At 39.1% G+C, this 18,086-nt stretch overlaps 1 protein-coding gene across 4 annotated transcripts in view; it reads right to left on the bottom strand.

Annotated features, from left to right (window-relative positions):
- The window catches only part of NYAP2 (neuronal tyrosine-phosphorylated phosphoinositide-3-kinase adaptor 2), a 333,066-nt gene that overhangs the window by 150,864 nt on the left and 164,116 nt on the right, over positions 1-18,086 (bottom strand). The gene's annotated exons all lie outside the window — the stretch shown is intronic.

Below are 18,086 nucleotides of genomic sequence, written 5' to 3'. Positions count from 1 at the left end.
CTCATTGTGTTGATATGTGATTACAGTGATCATCTTTATTATGCAATGTAGCAGAATGTGGTTGCTTACAGAAGATAGTAGCATATAGTGAGTTGACAGTACAACTTAGAGTTGTAAGACTGTGAGGAGCTAACAAGCTAAAGAGAAGGGTCTCAAGGCACAAATCGGGAAACACCTGAGTTTTCCTTTTTTTTTTTTTTAACTGGCCTAATTTATATACAAGAGTTTTACTAAAACATGGTAAAGGAGCTGAAAGTGCTTAAGGATAAGCTAGATGGCTGCTCCACCCATCAACTGAGATTTCAGCAACAGGGAACCAATCAAATATTCTAGCAGTGACTATGTATTTCACCTTTCTAGATCACCCCTGTTTCAAATATTTTGTTCCAATGTGCCTATGATGATGGTTTTACTCACTACAATCAAACAGCTTTTTGAGGGGAAGGTTCATAATCTGTGTAGAATTTCCATTAACCCATACTGGATAGAACTAGATGTTATTTTCCAGGGGGAGGCTGTAGCAGTAAAGTCTTTTAATGCCCAAAGTGAAAAGCCTAGAGACAAAATGGGGTGAAAACTATGCAGTCAATCTTTTTAGGAGGGACCTAAAGCAACCAATAATTGTACCACCTAACTTGGCATATATTTTACTGGTTTTGAAATTTGAGTACATTAATTTTCATATAATTTTAGTAAATCATCAGATTATATACAAAAGTCTGAGCCCCAGTAATGCAAAACTATAAATCAGTGAACAAGGTTGACAAAGTTTTGGTCAGGACTTGGAAGAACCAAAGCTCATCCTGACTATTCTTCTGGAACTTGTTTCCTGCCACCCTCAACAGCAAGAAATGACTGTAGACCAAGTGCAGGCTCTGGGAAATTATTTTCTACAAATATTGAGTTATAGGAATTGAATGGACTGGGGTTGAGGGAATTCTTTGAGGGCAGAGGACTGAAGACAGAGATGCTCTATGAAGGGAGGGTTAACCTAAGGCTAGAAATTAGTGTGTGTCCCTGAGATGGGTAATTTCATCACACGGAAATAATCATATTTAGAATTATATTTTCATTTTCACCCTCTTAAATTATAATTTGCTTTCATTATCTTTGACCCTTCACTAAAGTCTGATACTCCAACATAGACTATGGAGAGAAATAACAGGGTAAGAACTTAAGCATCTGCTGAGCCTATGCCTAGGTAGCAGCACTGCATTTATGGGAGGCTACAGTGTGGGATTCTCAGGTAGTGAGGCTTTCAGTGGCAGATCTGGGCATGGCACAGCATTCAGAGAAGCAACGTTGATGAACAACACTGGCGACAACTTCTCTCTTTCCCACACAGATGAGAAGGTGGCCTTTGGAATGGAGGAGAGCTATGTCTGGATTTACTCCAATTGTGAGCAAATGCCATTTCGTTTGCCAAAAGAAACAGAAAAAATGAAATAAAGCCCCTCTATATCTAGGAAATGATTTAAGAAACAGAAGTTTCTATTGCAGAATGCAGCATACTTAGAATTAAGTAGAACAACTGCTAATTGAGAAGGAATCTGGGCAATCCATTTACGAACAATTTCAATGACAAACCAAGTATAGATGTTGTATGACAAGGGAAACAAAATATAACATATGGCTCTTATGGTGCCTGTGAGATTATCAGAGTTGACAGTTGCTATTGACTGAATTGGGTCCCCATTCTTCCACAAAAAAAATTCATCTGTTGAAGCCCTAACTTCCAAAGTGATGGTATCTGGAGATAGATCCTTTGGGAGATAATTAGGCTTGGATGAGGTCATGAGGGTAGGACCCTCATGATGTGATTGATTATAAGAAGAGACAGCAGAGTTCTCTCTCTCTCTCTCTCTCTCCCCTCTCTTCTCTCTGTCTCTTCATGTCTCTGTGTGTGTGTGCACGTGCATGCCGTATGAGAACAGAGAGAAAGCATCAGTCTAATCAGTCTACAAGCCAAGTAGAGAGCCCGCATCAGAAACCGACCATGCTACTATCTTGATTTTGAATGTTTAGCCCCAAGAATTGTGAGAAAATTTCTCTAATTTAAACCACTCTCTAATTTTCTTACAGCAAAATGAGTTTAGCTACCTAAGACAACATTATATTTATTAAGTCCTAATGTAAAAGACCTTTACAGATGAACGATGAACATTTTAATGTCATCCTCTGGCACTGGAAAGCATTAACTAACTCTGTTATTTTACGATTAAACAACTCTTTCCAAGCCGCTTAAGTTTCTCCTGCTCCCTGTCCCTTATCTCCTTAACTTTTACAACTATGTCACAGAGAGCACATTCTGGCTACATCTGGAGATGCTTATCCCATACATGGGCCAAGAGCACCCTTCCACCACATGGCTTGTCATGCTTACTCTTCTTGATCTGACTCTCCAGTTTCTAATTTGTGGAAGGCGCTTACTACTTAAATCTGACCCATTTTCTGGATGTTTGCTGTTTGTTGTTTGTTTTGATACACTTACTCCCTGCATCACGCTGCTCTGCTTGTTCAGCTCACAAGCTGAAGTTAGTCTCTAGCCTGCCTTGCCCAGGGAATCCCTCTTTATCTAGGCAAGCTTCTTCCCTCTTCCCTTCCCTGCTTGGTGAAGAGAGCCTAATGCAGGCAGATTCATAAAGTTCAAGCAATTTCCCCTCCAGTCCTTTTTCTTATTATTGATCCAACTTTAAAATGAAGGTGTGAGTGTGGGGTGCAACGGCTCACACCTGTAATCCCAGCACCTTGGGAGGCGGAGGCAGGTGGATTACTTGAGGTCAGGAGTTCGACACCAGCCTGGCCAACATGGTGAAACCCCATCTCTACTAAAAATACAAAAATTAGCCAGGCATGGTGGTGCATACTTATAATCCCAAGTATCTCAAGAGGCGGAGGCAGGAGAATAGCTTGAACCCAGGAGGCAGAGGTTGCAGTGACCCGAGATGGCACCACTGCACTCCAGCCTGGGTGACAGAGCGAGACTGTCTCAAAATACAATAAATTAAATTAAATGAGGGTGTGAGGATGTTTAGAGAATAGACTCTTCAGTAAATTATAGATGATCAGGATGAATTAACAGATTCATTCTTTCAATATGGGGGCAGGGGCTTCTTTAAAAAAAAAAAAAATCTGCTTTTCATTCCCTGACATCCGTCCTTGTAATCTCATGGTTCTTCGAGGTAAATCAGAGGTTCTTTGAGGTAAATCATGGTTCTTTGAGGTAAATCATGGTTCTCTGAGGTAAGTCAGAGGAGGAAACAAATTTGTTTCCAATAAACTAATTTTTCTTTTCATTTTCCATGAATCATCTGGTTTTACCTTAGTGCAAGTATTGAGTAAATAATTTATATAACAATGAAAATGTGTTTCAACTGTCACTATCATGGGTGCTGTTTTAAAAGTGTATCTATATAAGAAAAGTACGAAATTTCAGATAACATTGTCCCATAATGTATTCCAACTTAACCTCATTCTAGGAACATAAAAATTTTAAAAAAACATTTTATTTAAAATGCCACTTCTTTATAAGGTACTTAAAAATAGTCTTGAGCTACATACATAGATGCTAAAATATTGCTAATAAAAGACAATAAAATGTCACTGCAAATTTCAATTTAACCAAATTCAACCATAATAAAAACGTGATTTTTATCACTCCTGAATAAATTTTAAATTATTTCTAATAAGCCCAAAGATAGAAGCAATAATTCCTGTTCAGCTCCAGAACACAAGTTTAATGCTTAAAATAGTATCATGACAGTAGCATTTAATAAGCAGAAAGTGACATTTTTGAAATGAGCTATGTGAGCACAAAGGTTATACATGGCTTTCAGTCATGCCCAGATGATCTTCCTTTCACAGTTAATTTTGGAAATTCACCTCGTGCCTTGTCAACCTATCTTTAGGAAATACTTTTTTCCTTATTTAAAAAAAAAAAGTGTAATGTAAAACCGTGCTTTAGTATCTGTAGGTGTTCTTGACCCAAGAGGTGAAAAAAAGAGATACAACAGAGGTTAGCCTTGTCCCTTCCTAGAAAGACTGTGGCCACAGAATCCCAGAATACGAAGGGCTCTTTGAGATATCCAGCCCAGATTCCATACATTACTAATGAACAAATATGAATTCCTTATTAACCACAATATCTAAGAGAATCTCATAACTTAAATTTAATTCCACACCCTTTGAAACAAAGAAACCCATAAAGGAAAAAGCTATGCAATTCATTATTTTGTATATGGCATAAAGTATCCTTTTAAACAGTCCTTTCCATAGCAGCACTATAACTTTGCTTATCATGTTTTAGAGTTATATTTAAATAAGTAATTCAAGCAGGAAAATGTGAATCCATTGAAGGAAAATAATGTCTACAGTGTGTGATACTGGAACTGGCTGATTCTGGAAGGTGAGAGACACATTTCCCACTTTCAGCAGAACTGTGCTCACAATAACTCTTTTCACAACTCACAACTCCATGACTCTGAAGGATATTTTTATTTTCACAGTCACAAGCCCCACAATACTATCCACTATTTTTTTTTAATTAAGATGTTTGTTAAGGAATGGAAGTTGCAAATGGCCTTAGTCTGTTTATAGTAGGAACAAGAAAGTGTAATCATGTACAAAAAAGATCGGGTTCAAAGTTGTAGGACCTGTGTTACGGTCCTGGATCTGGCGACAGTGAAAGTAGAGAACTCAGATGAACATTTTGGTGGAACCAGATGAAGTAAGGCATGGAACTGGTTCAACAGTGTGGTCAAAAAGTCAAGTGGGACTGAAAGGGTCTTGTCTTAAACTAGAAGACATAATTCTAATCCCTTCTCTGCCTCAGTAAGGATGCAGAACATTGGCAAATTACTTTGAAGTATATTTTTATTTACACTCACTTTTGCTATATATACAACAAGGGACTTTAATCAGAACTACTGTTCTTTGAAGTGTTCATTTCAATCCACTAGTTGTAAAATAAAATTAGAGTTTGTAACCAGCATTTTAAAACAATAAATTAGAATAGATTAGAAAATATAAGTACCTTTCATGGCAAAGAGCTAAAGCTTGCTTCTTGAAACAATATTTAAGCATATAGAAATTCCCTAAGCCACACATATTTCTTATAGGTCATGATCAAGAATGTTTGGAAAACCCTAAACCAGAACACCTCTGGCTGACAGTCTCCAGTAATTGATCTATAAATCCTTTTTCTCCCTATACCTACATATGTTCTCATTCAGTAAGAAGTGGAGTCTATTTCTTCTCCCCTTGATTCTGGCAGCTTCCACTTTCTCCCAAAGAAAACAAGCCACTAAGTCATAAATCTGAACACTCAGAAGATCACCATGCTGAAAGGAAGCTCAAGCTATCCATGAGGAAAAGAACCAAGAAATGGAATCAATAATGAAAATGAAACCCTAGCCATACAACTTCAGTAAAGCTGTCCCAGTGGCCCCCACATCTGCCTGAGCTACCTTAGATGAGATAGCAGACATTTTGGCTCAGTGGTAAGCCATCCCCACAGTGTCCTGTTGAAATTTTAACCCACAGAATTTTGAGCAAATATAATCATTGCTTTTTACATCTCTAAATTATGCAGTTATACATACCTAAAACTGGTATCAGAAGTATGGTGCTACTATAACAAAAATCTAAAACTTGTACACCGGTTTTGGTACTCAGTGACAGCAGAGGCCTGAAGGATAGTGAGGAGACCAGCTGGAAGCTCTAAAGCTGTTAAGGAAATTGATATTGGAGGCTGGAAAAGGGGAGCATGGTGTTATATATTGGGGAAAAATTGGCAAGATGTTGCCTGTCGTAATGCAGAATATACGAAATGTACCTCATGAAACTGTGGACCTAACGAAGGAGAGTTCTGGAAGAAGATGAAACTGAGTTGGTCTGTTTTAGCTATGTACGATACAGGATTGCAGGAGACAGAGCATTAAGGAAAGAACTGCTTAGTTCTCAAGCAGAAATGAAAGGAAATAGCTTCAGTGCAGTGTTTGCCATGAAGACTTTTCTGAGCAGCAAAAGGTTTCAAAATGAAAACAAGCCTCAGAGCAAAGGTCAAATTCAGAACTCCGCCAGTAAAATGTGGACTTGTAAAAATCAAATTAAGGGCTTGACTATAAGAGCCCCTGTTGACATCTCTGAAAGATTTAAGGTACTGAACCTGGGGCTCTAAAGCATCTCACAAACACTGTGCCACAATGCACTGACCATAGCGTTAAGTAGAGAGAAGCCTTTCTCAAGGCAATTTGTAGTTCTGTCTTTCATCTAAAGAAATGTAGTATGATCTCATTCATAGAAAGCCCACAAAAATTATAAGAATACTTGGCAACACTGTTTAGACAGGAGAGAGATAGTTTAAAATTTAAATGAAAAAACACTTTGGGCCCCAAAACTTTTAAAGGCTGGAAGTAGCTAGGAAAACTACTCACTTACAGGTACAGGTCATTTGTTACAGAAAAGAAAAGAGGATTTGGAGAGTAGATTCAAGAGCTTAGAGAGCAAAATCAAGAACCACAGATAATCAAAACCAGGGAGGAAAATTGAGCCCTTATCAACAATCTTTTTTGCCCTCAGAGTAGGGAGAACTGGACATGAGTCTAACTGAACTTCTGAATTGCTGCGAACCAGTGACTTCTATGTTCCTCCCCTTCCTCTAGCCCCCACTGTTTGAACGAGACTGTACATCACACTTTACCTGCCCCTGACCTGCCAGTGTATATTGGGTTTGTGCGGTTGCAGATAAACTGTACTTTTAATTCAAAGCCTTTGCATATGAGGAATTGCAACCTAGGAGCTGTGCCTGAGAAACTGCACCAAGATGCCTCATTGCACATGGGCATGACTTAGATAATGAAACCTTGATTTCAATCTGATATTGCCATGTCATGAAACTTTTGGGGAACAGGGTGAGAATATTTTGCCTATTGGAAATATTGTGGCTGGAAGGCAAATTTCGTTTGACAGTCTTTCAAGATAGCCACCCTCAACACCTTCCCTTCTTTTACACATTCTATCAATAGATAAGATCTATCTCCCTCTCCTGAAATAAGAGCTGACCTTGTGACTTGCCTTGACCTACAGAGTATGTCAGAAGTGATTTTCTAAGTCTTAGATGTAAGAGGACTGGCAGGATTCACTTCCTCTATCTTGAGAGCCAATTGCTGTGAAAGACCTCTTAGACCAACATGTTACGAAGAAGTTCAACCTAGTCATAGAAGAGGCCACACAGAGGAGAAAGATTGCTCAGACATATGAGTGAAGCATTCTTCAATGTTCCAACCCATCCCAACTGCCAGCTGAGTACAGAAAAATAAGAGGCCCCAGCCATTGTCACATAAAGCAGAGGAACCACCCATATAAGCCAACAACTCACAGAACAACAAGAAATAATAAAATTTTGGGGCCAGGCGTGGTGGCTCACACCTGCAATCCCAGCACTTTGGGGGACTGAGGCAGGTGGATCACAAGTTCGAGACCAGCCTGACCAACATAGTGAAACCCTGTCTCTACTAAAAATACAAAAATTAGCCCAGCGTGGTGGCAGGCACCTGTAATCCCAGCTGCTCGGGAGGCTGAGGAAGGAGAATTGTTTGAACCATGGAGGCGGAAGTTACAGTGAGCCTAGATCACGTCATTGCATTCCAGCCTGGGTGACAAGAACAGAATTTTGTCTCAAAAAAAAAAAAAAAAAGAAATAATAATGTTGTTGTTGTTCTAAGCCATGGTATTTTGGTTTGGTTTATTACACAGCAATAGATAACTGAAAAAAAAATCCAAAATTAATTTCCTGTGCATGTGGGTATCTCATTGAAAAAATAATATCATTTTCATAGAACTAGGGTATAGACTATACCCTGAGGATACAGAAAGCATCCTTTTAGAATATAGAAATTAAGAAAGTAAGCTTTCCTTTGAGTATTATAAAATCACCACAGGAAGATTCAGAGAGGAGATAGAAAAAGATTACATTCTTTCTAGTCAAAAATCTGGATTGAAATCAGAGACAAGGTATTAATATATATATAAAGGAAGAACAACCAGAGTAGAGGTCGCCAGCCACAAGGATGGAAAACCTTAAGACCATGGAGCAAAGCCTAGTGGCCCCTTACAGCAGTACCTAGGGGATCTGGTCCTCTGTCAGATCTCTGTTGTGGACATGGACTCAGCATGCTAGTAGAGCCTGAAGCCACTACATACATAATTCTTATGAGTCATTCATTTTCTAAGTTCAGATTCGATGAGAAAGCTTTTAATAATTTATATTTCCAAAGTTTTATGCCTATGTTTCTAATATGATTTGACTGTGTCCCCACACAAATCTCATCTTAAATTGTAATTCCCATAATCCCCAAATGTCATGGGAGAGAACCGGTGAGAAGTAATTGAATCATGGGGGTAGTTTCCTCCATGCAGTTCTCATGATAACGAGTTCTCACAACATCTGATGGTTTTATAATTGTCTGGCATTTCCACTGCTGGCACTCATTCTCTCTCCTGCACCCCTGTGAAGAGGTGTCTTCCGCCATGATTGTAAGTTTCCTGAGGCCTCCCAGCCATACAGAACTGTGAGTCAATTAAACCTCTTTTCTTTATAAATTACCCAGTCTCAGGCAGTTCTTTATAGCAGTGTGAGAACAGATTAATACAGTAAATTGGTAATGGATAGCGGGGCACTTCTGTAAAGATAGCTGAAAATGTGGAAGTCACTTTGGAACTGGGTAACAGGCAGAGGTTGGAACAGTTTGGAGGGCTTGGAAGAAGAAAGGAAAACATGGGAAAGTTTGAAACTTCCTAGAGAGACTTGTTGAATGGTTTTGACCCAAATGCTGATAGTGATGTGAACAATGAAGTGCAGGCTGAAGTGGTCTCAGTTGGAGATGAGGAACTTCTTGGGAACTGGAGCAAAGGTGATTCTTGCTATGCTTTAGCAAAGAGACTGATGGCATTTTGCCCCTGCCCTGGAGATCTGTGGAACTTTGAACTTGAGAGAGATGATTTAGTGTATGTGGTGGAAGAAATTTCTAAGCAGCAAAGCATTCAAGAGGAAGCAGAGAATAAAAGTTTGGAAAATCTGCAGCCTGACAATGCAACAGAAAAGAAAAACCCATTTTCTATGGAGAAATTCAAGCCTGTTGCAGCTGCAGAAATTTGCATAAGTAACAAGGAGCCAAATGTTAATCACCAAGATAATGGGGAAAATGTCTCCAGGGTATGTCAGAGACCTTCACAGCATCCCCTCCCATCACAGGCCCAGAGGCCTAGGAGGAAAAAAGGGTTTTATGGGCTGGAGCCAGGGCCCCCCTGCTCTGTGAAACCTCAGGATATGGTGCCCTGCATCCCATCTGCTTCAGCTCCAGCCATGGCTAAAAGGGGCCAAGGTACAACTCGGCCATTGCTTCAAAGGATGCAAGTCCTAAACTTAGGCAGCTTTCATGTGGTGCTGGGCCCTGTGGGGGCACAGAAGTCAAGAGTTGGGGTTTGGGAATCTTCACCTAGATTTCCAAGGATGTATGGAAATGCTTGTATGTCTAGGCAGAAGTTTGCTGAAGAAGCAGAGTCCTCATGGAGAACCTCTGCTATGGCAGTGTGGAAGGGAAATGTGGAGTGGGAGCCCCCATACAGAGTCCCCACTGTGGCACTTCCTAATGGAGCTGTGAGAAGAGGGCCACCGTCCTCCAGACCCCAGAATGGTAGATCCACCAACAGCTTGCACCATGTGCCTGGAAAAGCCTGGAAAACCCACAGACACTCAACACCAGCCTGTGAAAGCAGCCCAGAGTGGGGCTGTACCATCCACAGCCATAGGGACTGAGCTGCCCAAGGCCATGGGAGCCCAATTCTTGCATCAGCATGACCTGGATGTGAGACAAGGGGTCAAAGGAGATCATTTTGGAACTTTAAGATTTAATGACTACCCTATTGGATTTTGGACTTGCATGGGGCCTGTAGCCCCTTTGTTTTGACTAATTCATCTTGTTTGGAGCATGCATATTTACCCAATGCCTGTAACCCCATTGTATCTTGGAAGTAACTAACTTGCTTTGATTTTACAGGCTCATAGGTGGAAGGGACTTGCCTTGTCTCAGATAAGACTTTGGACTTGGCCTTTTGGGTTAATGCTGGAATGAGTTAAGACTTTGGGGGACTGTTGGGAAGGCATGATTATGCGTTGAAATGTGAGGACATGAGATTTGGGAGGTGCCAGGGGGCAGAATGATATGGTTTGGTTATGTCCCCACCAAAATCTCATCTTATAGTTCCCATAATCCCCACGTGTTATGGGATGGGCCCAGTGAGAAGTAATTGAATATTGGGGGCAGTTTCCCCCATGCTGTTCTCATGATAGTGAGTGAGTTCTCATGAGATCTGATGGTTTCATAGGCATCTGGCATTTCCCCTGTTGGCACTCATTCTCTCTCCTGCTGCCCTGTGAAGAGGTGCCATCCACCATGATTGTAAGTTTCCTGAGGCCTCCCCAGCCATGCAGAACTGTGAGTCAATTAAACCTCTTTTCTTTATAAATTACCCAGTCTCAGGTTATTTCTTTATAGTGGTGTGAGAATGGACAAATATAGTTTCTTATTAGAAAAAGAGCAAAGTGGGATTCTAGTTCTATGTACCCATCTCTTTGAGTTTGTCTACTCTAGACATCTGATGAGAGGGAGTTTCGGAGCTTGTAGATTGTGGCCAAACCTGTACCAAGGCAAATTCAGCACAGTAACACCCTTTTGTGGAAATCTATCCAGGCAGGCAGCCAGCATTCCCAAGAAGACACAGCCCTCTGTTCACAGTGTATATCACAAGTTCTAGTTTGATATTTGCATTCCAGGGCAGTAGCTTGTTTCCAAATCACTCTCCTCCTGTTCTAGACATGGGATGCCCATTAGACATAGCCTGCTTGTAGAGAACAGAAACAGTGGTGGCGCTGCAGACATTTCCTCATCTCTACTACTACAGGCTCTCAGATTGCACCTGCCATTCCATCCTTTACACAAGTCTAGTAGGATAAAGAAAAGAATTGGAGACAATGTATCTACCAGGGAGAGGAACTATTCTGCAGGAATGATCTCAGTGGGAGGTTATGTTAAAATATTAGATTCCATAACCTAATAGATGTGAACAGCAGAGCATAAGACATGAGAACACATAGGGAGAACGTGCTCTGGAATCAGAGAGATCTCAGTTCCAATCCTATCATGATCTTGAACCACTACTTAACCTGTTTGTTCATCTATAAGGAGGAGATATTTGTAGGACTGATTATGAAAATCAAACGAGACAATGAGTCTGTGCATTTAAAACCATTAGCAGAGTTCCTGCCACTTGGAAGGGCCTCAAAATGTATACCTATTAATATTTTACTTTCTCTAAAACACTGAGTTTATTCCTGCTCCCAGGAATGCTTGTGTTCCTGTTGAAGCATGGAAGTCAATAGCCCAAAATACAGCACTGTGACATGCTGGCCTAAAGAAGCAGCCTCGAGGTCTCTCTCACCTCCCCCCTCACTCCTCCTTTCTCTCAATCCCCTCTCTCTTTGAAAGCACAGAATTGAGTTGTTATCTGAAGTTTCCTTACTGCCTAAAGCCCAGACCTACCAAAGAAGAAAACAATTTTCTCTGGTACCTTCCCTGAGTTTTCATTAACTTAAATCATATTGCAAAAAGAAAGACTGAAGTCTGTCAACACACCTGAACAGACTTTTGTCATAAGCCATTGTCTTCTATTGCTGTCCCATTCAGTATCTCAAAGGTAATCATTTACCAGGCATTGTCTCCTGTGGGCCCAACAGACTTCATCCCAGGCCACTTTATGTTCTCCAAGTCCATTCATTTCCCCACTAAAAATTATTTGCTATCCCTCATATAGCTGCATTTCTTCCATTTCCCCTTCCCCTATGAAGAAATTTATATAAACATCTGTACCCCATCAGGTTATTAGGTAATCATTCCTCCATGATTCCCCTGTGCTGTGCACATTAAAATAAAGTTTGTTTGCCTTTTCTCTTATCTCCCTTTTTTTAGTTGATTTTCAGGAAACCTTCAGAGTATAAGGGGGAAAGCTTTCCCTCTCAACCTCTATATCTCCTATACAATGCTGACTTCTTTGTGTCACTCAGATCTCAGCATAAATGTTACCTCTTCAAAGAAGTCTTCTATGCACATCCAATCAGAACTTATCCCTGTTGGATATTTCTCTCGTTTTCCTCTCCATTGGTTTATGTGAGCTTATTGGTGCCAGTTTAGGTATTTCCCTTTTCCCCACTTGACTATAATCTGCATGACAATAATGGTTCCTTGTCTGTCTTGATCTTAGCTAAATCATTAGGGTAAAGTGACTAGAATATCACAGATTCTTGGTAAATCTTTGTTCACTGCTGAGTGACTTATAGACCTTTGACAGTATTAGAATCGGCATTCAGAATTTGGGGTATTTTGTAATAACCTTAAAGAGTCATGAGCACCCCTATAATTTGTCATTTCCTCAAATAGTCTTGAAGAAGCAGGATGATGAGACTAATAAAGAGTGGTAATAATGGCAAAATAAATAAAAGGAGAGTGGTGAGAGTGGTCAGTGAAGGAATACTCAACATTATCCATGTGGAAAAATTGAGGCAGGTTAAATATTTTACTTGCCAAAAAGAAAGGTTAGAAAAATTAACTGAGAAATTAAAATTTTCCTCTTTCAGTTCCCTTATACTCTAAGTAAAGGTCAAGGGAAGGCATGAAGGGACAGGGCAGAGGGAAATCACAAGTTAGATTTTGCAATATATAAAACACTTAAGGTGTAATGACTTTGTAAGCATAATCCCAGACCACAAATTTGAGATTAAAACAATCATTTTCTGGCAAAAAACCTCCTGTGTAGTTATAAAGCTTAATATAGCAAGACCATTTGAAAGACTATCACTAGTAATATAGGGAATAAAAATATCCTAAAACTCCTTCATAACTCTCATCCTTCCTATGTATGAAAGTGATGCCATGTGGGATTGCTCTGAAGTAGTAAAGAATTACTGCAAAATATGCCACAGCCAGTATGATTTTTCTTCCTCTAATAGCATGCCAGACCTCTGATCATAACCCAAAATAGTTTCCATCCTTTTTCCCCTTGGCTTCTTCATATGCCCTTCACTCTGGCCAAACCAAACTACCACTGTTCCACACACTTATTAGATATGTGTATGTTCAGACTTTACTGAGACATTTCCCCTGTTCTTGTACCATCCTACCCTAAATAAGACCCTTCCCATCCTTTCAGGTCCAGCTCAAACATCACCAACTCCTCCCCTTCCTCCTCCTTCTCTTCTTCTTCTTGCCCCACCCTCTGCCCCTCACTTTGGGCTTCATCTCTTTCTTTCTTGTGAACTTCCTCATTTTTACCTTGTACTTGATTATCAGCTTCTCTCTCAAAGGCTATGAGCTTTCTGAAGGGAGAATTAATTTATCTTTTTAAAAGTCCCAGCAAACTGTACACAGCAACTTTCTCCCAATAGGCAATCAATCAATAATTACTATAAATAACTGTTCATGGGATAATAAACTATAAGTGTATAATGATTCAAAGTTTTCAAATCTCTTTATTATATATCCCTTCAAATTTTCTTTTTTTCTTTCCTCCACTTTCATTTCTTTAATGAAAGTTTATGTGCCACATAATAAGGTTGCAATCAGCTATGGATCCCATATACAACTGTGGTCTCATAAGATTATAATACCATATTTTTACTCTACCTTCTCTATGTTTATATATGTTTAGATATGCAGATACTTACCATTGTGTTACCATTTCCTGCAGTACTCAATATTGTGACATCCTATACAGGTTTGTAGCCTAGGAGCAACAGGCTCTACCTTATGGCCTAGGTGTGTACGAAGCTATGCCATCTGGGTTTGGGTAAGTACACTCTATCATGTTCCCATGACAACGAAATTGCCTAATGACACATTTTCTCAGAAAGCATCCTTATTGTTAAGCAATGCATGACTGTATATGCAAACACACACACACACACACACACATATTACTGTAGGTTCCTCAAACCGAGAGATCTATGAGTGGTTTTATCTCAGCATATCAATCACCTCCACCCAGTGGTCAATCAAACACTAGAAGTCCAAGCTAAGGAAAACAATATGCACATTTAAAACTTAGGGATTGCTGAGCTATTAAACCAGTGGTTGATAACTCTTTTTTCTCTTTGCCCAAATATTTTGAAGCCATCAGCAAGTTTTCTTTACAAGTTCACTGTAGCTATCACTTGCAGCATTTCTACCTACAGTGAAAGGAAGTTACCAAGTAAGTTGATTTCCTAAGTCTTAAGGGAAAGAAATGTGACAGCACAAAAGTGTCCATGGAAAATGCATGATGCTAAACACCCAATAAAAGCACAATTAATTTGGATTCAACCCAGGGGGATATTATCTTAAAGAAAAGTAAGTTGGGAGAAAAATCCGATTAATGATTGGAACATTTCTCCTGTCCCTGGGGCAGTCAACTCTGTAGAAGCTGAATCCCTGCTGTTTCATAGATACAGTCTACTGAGGATTATCCTTTGGAAGTCTGTCCTGGTTGTGATAAAAAGATAGAAATGTTTGTGATCTTCTTAAGTATCTGAGATCACAGAGGAAGCAGCATGGAATGACAGAGCCATAAAACATTTCATCCAACTTCATTGAAGTTGTGTTACTGTGTGCTAACATTTCCTTTAGTGGAACTGTAACTTCAGTAATAATAGTAATAATGATAATAATGCATAATAATAGCCACTATTTATCAAATGCTTTATTTGTATCAGACAATGCGCTTTGGGGGGATTATTTCATGTAATCCTTAAAACATCCCTATGAGGTAGGTACAATTATAAACTCTGTTTTACAGACATTAAAATACAGTTATAGAGAAATTGAATTACTTGTCCAAGTGGCAGAAACTGTGTGAACATGGGTGAGCTGGCTCTAGTCACCATACTGTCAAAAAGACTAATTTGCCTCTATATATGATGGTGCATATTTTTTTTACAAATATATTGTTAAGGGCATTTTTTTTACCATTTTTTAAAACACTACCAATATTCTTCCATAAGTCAAATTAGTCTGAATTTGAATCCCAATTTAGTAGTTGTATAACCTTGGGAAAGTCAACTCTAACTTTACGAAGCCTTGTTGAGCTCAACTGTTAAATGGATATAATGATGCTTATTCATATATGCATGTGAGGATTTAAAAAGTCATTCTACCTGAAGTATTTAGCATACTGCCTGGGATATAGGAAGGGCTTAAAATGTAGAATCAAGTATCATTATCAATTATTATTGCTTTACATGGAGAATTATCTCTGACTACATTGGAAGATAGGAGAGCATATGCTTTTACACATACTTCACATTTATCTATCACAGAGCTATAAAAATTAATGCTGCCAATACCAAAGAATCTACCAGCTCTAGGAAATTGTAAAATGAGTGATTTTGCCAATAAATACAGATTCTATGTTCATTGAACTATGAGACCAATATGTCAGTTTCCTTCTGCATTAGGTTTATAGCCCATGTATGTGAAGGTAATAGAAATGGATTTACTTTGAACAAAAAAAGCAACATGTGTTTTAAAAATATGTAGTTACTGGAACTTTTGGGATATTACCATTTTAGTATTGATAATCTTAGTTTTCTTATCAGTTTTTTTTAAAATGATTTCCCTTAAGTGAGTTTTAATTGAAGGTGCAACTAAAAATCACAAAGTGAAGTAAATCACAGCATATGCATGACAATAGAAAATTCAACAGATTAACAATTTTTATTAAAACTTTTTTTTTTTTGAGACGGAGTGTTGCTCTGTCGCTCAGTCTGGAATGCAGTGGTATGATGTTGTCTCACTGCAACCTCTGCCCCCCAAGGTACAAGCAATTCTCCTGCCTCAGCCTCCCAAGTAGCTGGGACTACAGGCACCTACCACCATGCCCAACTAATTGTTGTATTTTTAGTAGAGACGGGGTTTCACCATGTTGCCCAGGCTGGTCTCGAACTCCTGACCTCAAGTGATCCACCTGCCTTGGTCTCCCAAAGTGCTGGGATTATAGGAGTGAGCCACCATGCCATAGATATATCCCTTAGGTTTTACAAAATTACATTGGTGAGTTATTTTCTATACTTCTCAAATTTAGGAAAAGTGTGACTAGATTGTTAAAAAAAATAGAGAATATTTCTAAAAACTGAGATGGCTCATTATGAGGACATGCAGATAGTGAGCATGTTTTTTTTTAATATTTATGCAGTTCACCTTCGGATATTGCAGGTGTTCTATTATCCCCATGCAGTGTACCTTCATTCTTGAAGAGTTAGGTGGGAAAAGAGAAAAGATTTTTTTGTTTGTGCACAATTTTAATTTAGTCCCAATGACCCAATACTCTTTAGTTGGTCTTTTATGTAAGTTCTGTTTACCTTTCTCTATATTCAGATGAGGAAAATGGTTTCGTCTAGGACAGAGTAGCTTGATCCATGTTAGAATCTCACTGACCACAGGGACCAGACACTGGTATTTTTTGGTTCTGAGCTCTTAGGGGTTACTAAAAACACAACACAAGCAGAAGTAGCAGTGGACAATGGAAAAATCTAATCCTTGACTTTTGAACTCAAGGCCTTAAATCAGTTTTGCTCTTTTTTTTTCACATTATTTGGAGGTTCTATTTAATCCACAGTAATTTCAGGGAAAAGTGTTATCTCAGAGACAGGGCTCTGAACAGTCAGGACCACAGTGGGCCACACAGAAGCAACATCCCCAAGGAGACCTTAGTCTTCCTTGCCTTAGCTGGAGTCATGGGCTATTTGTGAATTTATTATTATTTAAATAGTTATGAAAACTTCAGAGGCTATTCTTTGGTTTTAGTTTTAGATCTAAGTTTGTTTTCTTTATAATAAGTGCCATCAAGATGACATGGATTCTGAGTCTAAACTATAAGAAAGGAGAGAGACATTACAGTTCACCCAGTCTGCAATATTCTCAGATTACAGTCCACAGATTATTCCCCGTGTGGCTTTTCCCACCCCCAAGTCATACCTTAAACATCTAACTCAAAGTCAAGATGGGATATTAACCTAAAAATTAAACTTCAACACATAGACAATTTGAGTAATATTAATAGGAATTTAAAGAAATTACTCTAAAACTAATTTGAAAGTACATTTTCAAATTCAAATTTGAATTTGAATTTGAATATGGATACACAAACACATGTGTATGCATGCATATATGCATGTATGTCTCTCTCTCCTTCTCTCTCCCTCCTATATATCAAGAAATGTTCTGCTTTGTGATCACTATGAAGATCCTTCATATATAAAATTGTAAATACTGTAATCAATTAGCTCTGACCATGTCACGAACCCATTCCTTTACCCCTCCAATGTTCTCCCATAGTTATTACAGTACACATAGCCTTCTATGACCTGGCTTCCCTCTCTTTCTCCAGCCACATCTCACAATGCTCACCCCTTTGATAACTCCCTGCAGCCAGAGGCTTCTCTTTCAGTGATTCAGACGAAAAAAGTGATTTCCCAACACCAGGCTCTTTTGTCAAATGCTTCCTACAGCTGGAAGACCTTTCTCTTCACTCCCCTGCCTCCCTTGCTACTTAACCTCTAAGTCTTAGTTTAATGTTCACTCAAGGACCTCTTCTCTGGAAAATCAATCTAAGAATAATCTTCTTTGGAACCCTCCCCTGTTTCTTGCCACCATCTCTAGGTGCATGTTTATTTGTGTTACTGCTTGCTTAATGTCCTTCTCCTTTAGATAGGGAGACTGTGTTTGTCTCTCTCACTTCTGGAGCCCCAGCTCCAAGCACAGTGCCTGCTTGATAATAAAATTAGAATCTTTTGCAAAGTTACACATAAAAAGATGCAGACTTTTACACTGTTCATTCCTTCTAAACATCTTTTGTTAATTTCATTTCAGAAATATTTTGCCATGAAGTGGGTAAGTGGGGAGATCTTGTCTCATCATCAGACATCTTATCCAAATAGGAAGGACAAATGATAATGTGATAATCTGCAACAGCTTGTCACTATTGAAGTAAGAGAAAAGATG

This window comes from Pan troglodytes, chromosome 13 (assembly GCF_028858775.2).
Source record: "Pan troglodytes isolate AG18354 chromosome 13, NHGRI_mPanTro3-v2.0_pri, whole genome shotgun sequence".
NCBI lineage: Eukaryota > Metazoa > Chordata > Mammalia > Primates > Hominidae > Pan > Pan troglodytes.
This window is presented reverse-complemented; position numbering and strand designations above follow the sequence as displayed.